Raw genomic sequence first — 6,546 nt, forward strand, 5'->3', positions numbered from 1 at the left:
ACTAGCACGTTAAGAGACCATACAATAAGTGTCAGGGGCCCGAGACTGTTCAACTGCCTCCCAGCACACATAAGGGGGATTACCAACAGACCCCTGGCAGTCTTCAAGCTGGCACTGGACAAGCACCTAAAGTCAGTTCCTGATCAGCCGGGCTGTGGCTCGTACGTTGGTTTGCGTGCAGCCAGCAGCAACAGCCTGGTTGATCAGGCGCTGATCCACCAGGAGGCCTGGTCACAGACCGGGCCGCGGGGGCGTTGACCCCCGAAACTCTCTCCAGGTAAACTCCAGGTATCTGTGTCTAGCATTAGGAATAATATTAAGAGAGAAGTAAATAATGAAAATGATTGTTATACGAATGCAGTTAGAAGCCTGAGTAGATCTATAACCCACTATGATAACATGAACGTAGATAAGTATGTTTATGGAGCAACGTGCAGTGTGAACAGACTGACTGATGTTGTAGTGGCCAGGCTTAGGCTTGGTTACAAGTACTTCTGGCAGTTTGGGAGACACACAGATGATGATCAGACTAAATGTAAATTATGTGATCAGGCATATGGTCACTGTCTTGAACACTATGTGCTTAATTGTCCACTTATTGAGGAATAAAGAGACAGACAGTATAATAACCTACCTGGAGTTTACCTGGAGAGAGTTCCGGGGGTCAATGCCCCCGCGGCCCGGTCTGTGACCAGGCCTCATGGTGGATCAGAGCCTGATCAACCAGGCTGTTACTGCTGGCTGCACGCAATCCAACATACGAGCCACAGCCCGGCTGGTCAGGTACCGACTTTGGGTGCTTGTCCAGTGCATGCTTAAAGACAGCCAGGGGTGTAATGGTAATCCCTCTTATGTATGCTGGGAGGCAGTTGAACAGTCTTGGGCCCCTGACACTTATTGTATTGTCTCTTAATGTGCATGTGGCACCCCTGCTTTTCATTTGGGGGATGTTGCATCGTCTGCCGAGTCTTTTGCTTTTGTTGTGAATGATTTTCGTGTGCAAGTTTGGTACTAGTCCCTCTAGGATTTTCCAGGTGTATATTTATTTATTTATTTATTTTTTATTTATTTATTAACAATTTGAGCATACATACAGAGGTACAAAAAAAATACAGATAAGAGCAGCATGCCAAAGCCACTTATACTATGCATAGCATTACGGGCTGGCTTAAAATTAACTAAGCAATGATGAAATCAGTGATAATACATTATTGTAAACAGATAACTATAAAGCACAAATGAGTATTACAAAGACAGGTCATATGGTTGCATGCATTGTTGTACATTCAGTCGTATGGAGTATTCTGTTAGGTAGTGTATTTAAAAAATAATAAAGTTAGATTGGGTTTTAGGTTTAACATTTATGTGATATAATTGAGAGAAACATTTAAGATATACAATTTATAAGGTTCAGTTATTCAGTATTTATTTGGTTTTGGGTGAGTAAGTGATCTTTGAGAAGAGACTTGAATTTATAAACAGGTAGTGTTTCTTTTATATTTACAGGTAATGAATTCCAGATTTTAGGGCCTTTTATGTGCATTGAGTTTTTGCATAGTGTGAAATGGACACGAGGAACATCAAAGAGTGATCTGTGCCTTGTGTTATGGTCATGTGTTCTGTTGAGGTTGGCAAGGAGATGTTTGAGGGGAGGGTTAATATCAGAGTTAAGTGTTCTATGTATGTAATAGGTGCAGTAATAAGTATGGGTGTTTTGTATGGTGAGTAGGTTTAGTGTATTGAATATTGGTGGAGTGTGCTGCCTGTAGTGAGATGGTTAATTGTTGTTGAGCCCCATGCACAAATTCCATAGGTGAGATAGGGGTAAATAAGAGAGTGATATAGGGCCAGGAGGGCTGACTGTGGAACATAGTACCGTATCTTCGATAGTATGCCTACAGTCTTGGAAATTTTCTTAGAAATTTGTTGTATATGTGTATGAAATTTGAGTCTATTATCAAGGTGGATTCCTAAGAATTTTCCCTCTGTTAGCTTTGTGATAGGTGATCCATTTATCATTATGTTAAGAGGGACATCTGTAGCTCTGTTACCAAACTGAATGAAGTAGGTTTTGTCAATGTTTAGTGTAAGTTTGTTAGTCCTCATCCAGGTAGATATTTTCTGTAATTCGGTATTTACAGTATTGGCTAGCATGACTGGGCTCGGGTGAGAGAAGACGTATGTAGTGTCATCTGCAAATAGTGTGGGTTTGAGTAATTGCGAAGCATTTGGAAGGTCATTTATGTATAGGAGAAAGAGAAGAGGGCCAAGGACACTTCCCTGTGGGACACCAACTGTAATTGGTTGCGCAGAAGAGTTTGCCCCATTTGCGTACACATATTGGCTTCTGTTGCTGAGGTATGACTTGAGGTAGTTGAGGGAGTGCCCTCTTATACCATAGTGTGACAATTTTACGTGGAGCAAGTCATGGTCAACTGTATCAAAAGCTTTACGTAAGTCAATGAAGATCCCCAGTGGAACTTCTTTTTTCTCTATTGCAGTGTATATATGTTCTAGCATGTGTATAATAGCATCATTAGTATTTTTATTAGGCCTGAATCCAAATTGGCAGGGGTTGAGTATGTTTTGGGAGATAAGGTAGGAGTAGATTCGTTTATGAATTAATTTTTCGAAGATTTTTGAGAGAGGGTGTAAGTTGGATATTGGCCTATAGTTATTCAACTCTGTTTGGTCTCCTCCTTTGTGGATCGGGGTGACCCTTGCTATTTTGAGTACTGTAGGGAAGGTGGAGGATTCTATGGATTTGTTAAAGAGTGTTGCAATGATTGGTGATAGCATTTGTGACAGTTTTTTGTATATAAAGGGTGGTAAGGTATTTAAATCCCCTGCCTTGTTTTTTAGTGCGTTGATAATAAGGGAGACTTCGTATGGGTTAGTCGGAGCTAGGAACAGTGTGTTCGGGTAGTTGCCGGTGAGGTAGTCATTTGGTGGGGTATCTGAGCTTGGGATTTTATTGGCAAGGTTTTGTCCTATAGTGGAGAAGAAATCATTGAGTCTGTTTGCTGTTTCTGTTGGTGGGAGTTGGGGTTCATCTGATTTTGCTAATTTTATTTCGCTATTTCGTGATATCTTTTTTGTTCCCAGAATTTCTGATAGGGTTTTCCAGGTCTTTTTTATATCACCTCGTAAGTTGGATAATCTGTTCTCATAATACAATTTTTTTGCCCTTCTTATCAGGCTGGTTAGGATTGACGAGTAACGTTTTGTTTGGTCTCTGGTTATGTGACCCATTCTGTACTGTTTTTCATATTGGTGTTTTGTATTTATGGATTTGAGAATGCTGGGTGTTAGCCAGGGACTGTTCAGTCTCTTAGCTGTCATCTGTTTAATTTTTTTAGGGCAGTGCTTGTTATAGAGGTATTGGGTCTTTTTTAGAAAATTATTAATACATTCGTCAATATCTGTATAGATTTCTAGCTCAGTGTGCCAATCAATGTTTGCTACTGCTGTTGTGAAGTTATTAATGGCTGCCTCATTGTGAAGTCTGAAGGTGACTTTAGTAGTGTCTTGGGGTAGTTTACCAAGAGTTGTTATGAGGAAAGTAGGGTAGTGGTCTGTGGTATTATCTGTAATTATGCCTGATTTTAAAGGGGATATGGTGTTGGTCCAGATGTGGTCAAGTAGGGAAACACTAGTCTCTGTAACTCTTGTAGGTTTTGTTACTGTTGGTAGTAACATACAGTTACTCATTGTGTTTGTGAATTCAGTAACGTGTGGGTCCTGGTCTTGCAGGAGATTTATATTGAAGTCACCTGAGAGTAGTAAGTGATCTTTGTTCATGCATGCATCAGTTATCATACTTCCTAGGTTTTGACTAAATTGGCTAATGTTTGACTGTGGAACTCTGTAGATGTTTATCAATGTGAGAGGTTTTTGTAGGTATTTGGATTTGAATTTAGCTATTATATATTCCCCATGTTCATCCCTTGTGCAAGTATTAGTGATACATTCTAGTTGGTCTGAGTAGTATATGGCTGTGCCATATACATAATCATGTATCTCTCCCACCTGCATTCCAGGAAGTACAGGTTCAGGAACCTCAAGCGCTCCCAGTAATTGAGGTGTTTTATCTCTGTTATACGCGCCGTGAAGGTTCTCTGTACATTTTCTACGTCAGCAATTTCACCTGCCTTGAAAGGTGCTGTTAGTGTGCAGCAGTATTCCAGCCTAGATAAAACAAGCGACCTGAAGAGTGTCATCATGGGCTTGGCATCCCTAGTTTTGAAGGTTCTCATTATCCATCCTGTCATTTTTCTAGCAGATGCGATTGATACAATGTTATGGTCCTTGAAGGTGAGATCCTCCGACATGATCACTCCCAGGTCTTTGACGTTGGTTTTTCGCTCTATTTTGTGGCCGGAATTTGTTTTGTACTCGGATGAAGTTTTAATTTCCTCATGTTTACCATATCGGAGTAATTGAAATTTCTCATCGTTGAACTTCATATTGTTTTCTGCAGCCCATTGAAAGATTTGGTTGATGTCCGCCTGGAGCCTTGCAGTGTCTGCAATGGAAGACACTGTCATGCAGATTCGGGTGTCATCTGCAAAGGAAAACACGGTGCTGTGGCTAACATCATTGTCTATGTCAGATATGAGGATGAGAAACAAGATGGGAGCGAGTACTGTGCATTGTGGAACAGAGCTTTTCACCGTAGCCACCTCGGACTTTACTCTGTTGACTACTACTCTTTGTGTTTTGTTTGTGAGGAAATTATAGATCCATCTACCAACTTTTCCTGTTATTCCTTTGGCACGCATTTTGTGCGCTATTACGCCATGGTCACACTTGTCGAAGGCTTTTGCAAAGTCTGTATATATTACATCTGCATTCTTTTTGTCTTCTAGTGCATCTAGGACCTTGTCGTAGTGATCCAGTAGTTGGGACAGACAGGAGCGACTTGCTCTAAACCCATGTTGCCCTGGGTTGTGTAATTGATGGGTATCTAGATGGGTGGCGATCTTGCTTCTTAGGACCCTTTCAAATATTTTTATGATATGGGATGTTAGTGCTATCGGTCTGTAGTTCTTTGCTATTGCTTTACTGCCCCCTTTGTGGAGTGGGGCTATGTCTGTTGTTTTTAGGAACTTTGGGACGACCCCCGTGTCCATGTTCCTTCTCCATAGGATGGTAAAAGCTCGTGATAGGGGCTTCTTGCAGTTCTTGATGAACACGGAGTTCCACGAGTCTGGCCCTGGGGCAGAGTGCGTGGGCATGTCATTTATCGCCTGTTCGAAGTCATTTGGCGTCAGGATAACATCAGATAGGCTTGTGTTTACCAAATTCTGTGGCTCTCTCATAAAAAATTCATTTAGATCTTCGACTCTCAGTCTGGTTAGCGGCTTGCTAAGAACTGAGTCATATTGGGACTTGAGTAGCTCACTCATTTCCTTGCTGTCATCTGTGTAGGACCCAACTTGTTTAAGTAGGGGCCAAATACTGGATGTTGTTCTCGACTTTGATTTGGCTTAAGAAAAGAAATACTTTGGGTGTCTTTCGATTTCATTTATGGCTTTTAGTTCTTCCCGCGATTCCTGACTCCTATGTGACATGTCAAGATATCTTAATGAAAATAAGATACCAAATATACTAAGCAAATTTCCTAAATTTGCATGTAACAGATAACTGAACTGTAGATATGTAGATAAATAAAAACCCATATGTACACCTGGTAATCCTTTTGGGGGCCTAGTTCCTAGGCCTGTTGTGTATCCATACCCTCATGGAAGGTTCCTTGATGTTGGTGAGGGGCTCTTGATTTAGGGAATTGAATCTGTGCTCCAGTTCCCCGAATTAAGCCTGAATGCCTTCCACATCCCCCCCTGGGCGCTGTATAATCTTACGGGTTTAGCGCTTCCCCCTTGATTATAATAATAATAATGTGTATCCATATATGCTCTTGCGCTACCGTCCACAGGATGGATATGGGGTGCACAATAAACTAGCCACTTTGGTGGCAAAATCTAAAATCTGTATTACCTTCACGGATTTAGTGCTTTTCCATAAATTCAACTTAAATTCAACTTTAAAGTCAGTTCCTGATCAGCCGGGCTGTGGCTCGTACGTTGGTTTGCGTGCAGCCAGCAGCAACAGCCTGGTTGATCAGGCTCTGATCCACCAGGAGGCCTGGTCACAGACCGGGCCGCGGGGGCGTTGACCCCCGGAACTCTCTCCAGGTAAACTCCAGGTAACCTTATGTCAGCTAGGCCTGTATACCTTGTATATGTACATGTAGTAAATAAAGATATTATTATTGTGATCAGTTGCAGTTTTAGCGCTTCCTCGTGAATACAATACTGTAATCTCTTGAGTTGCTAATGGAATGCACATTCTGTTTAATTTCCCACCAACTATGAATTGGTAATTTATGTTCGTTTAAACCATACCACGGGTGGATAGAACCCGCGGTCAGAGAGTCTCAAAACTCCAGACCGTCGCGTTAGCCACTGGAACAGCTAGCTATAATAAGATTCGTCCAACTAGGTATATTTCTACTCCATAAGAATGTTAGCATAGGCACCACTG

This window comes from Cherax quadricarinatus, chromosome 35 (assembly GCF_038502225.1).
Source record: "Cherax quadricarinatus isolate ZL_2023a chromosome 35, ASM3850222v1, whole genome shotgun sequence".
Classification (NCBI taxonomy): Eukaryota; Metazoa; Arthropoda; class Malacostraca; order Decapoda; family Parastacidae; genus Cherax; species Cherax quadricarinatus.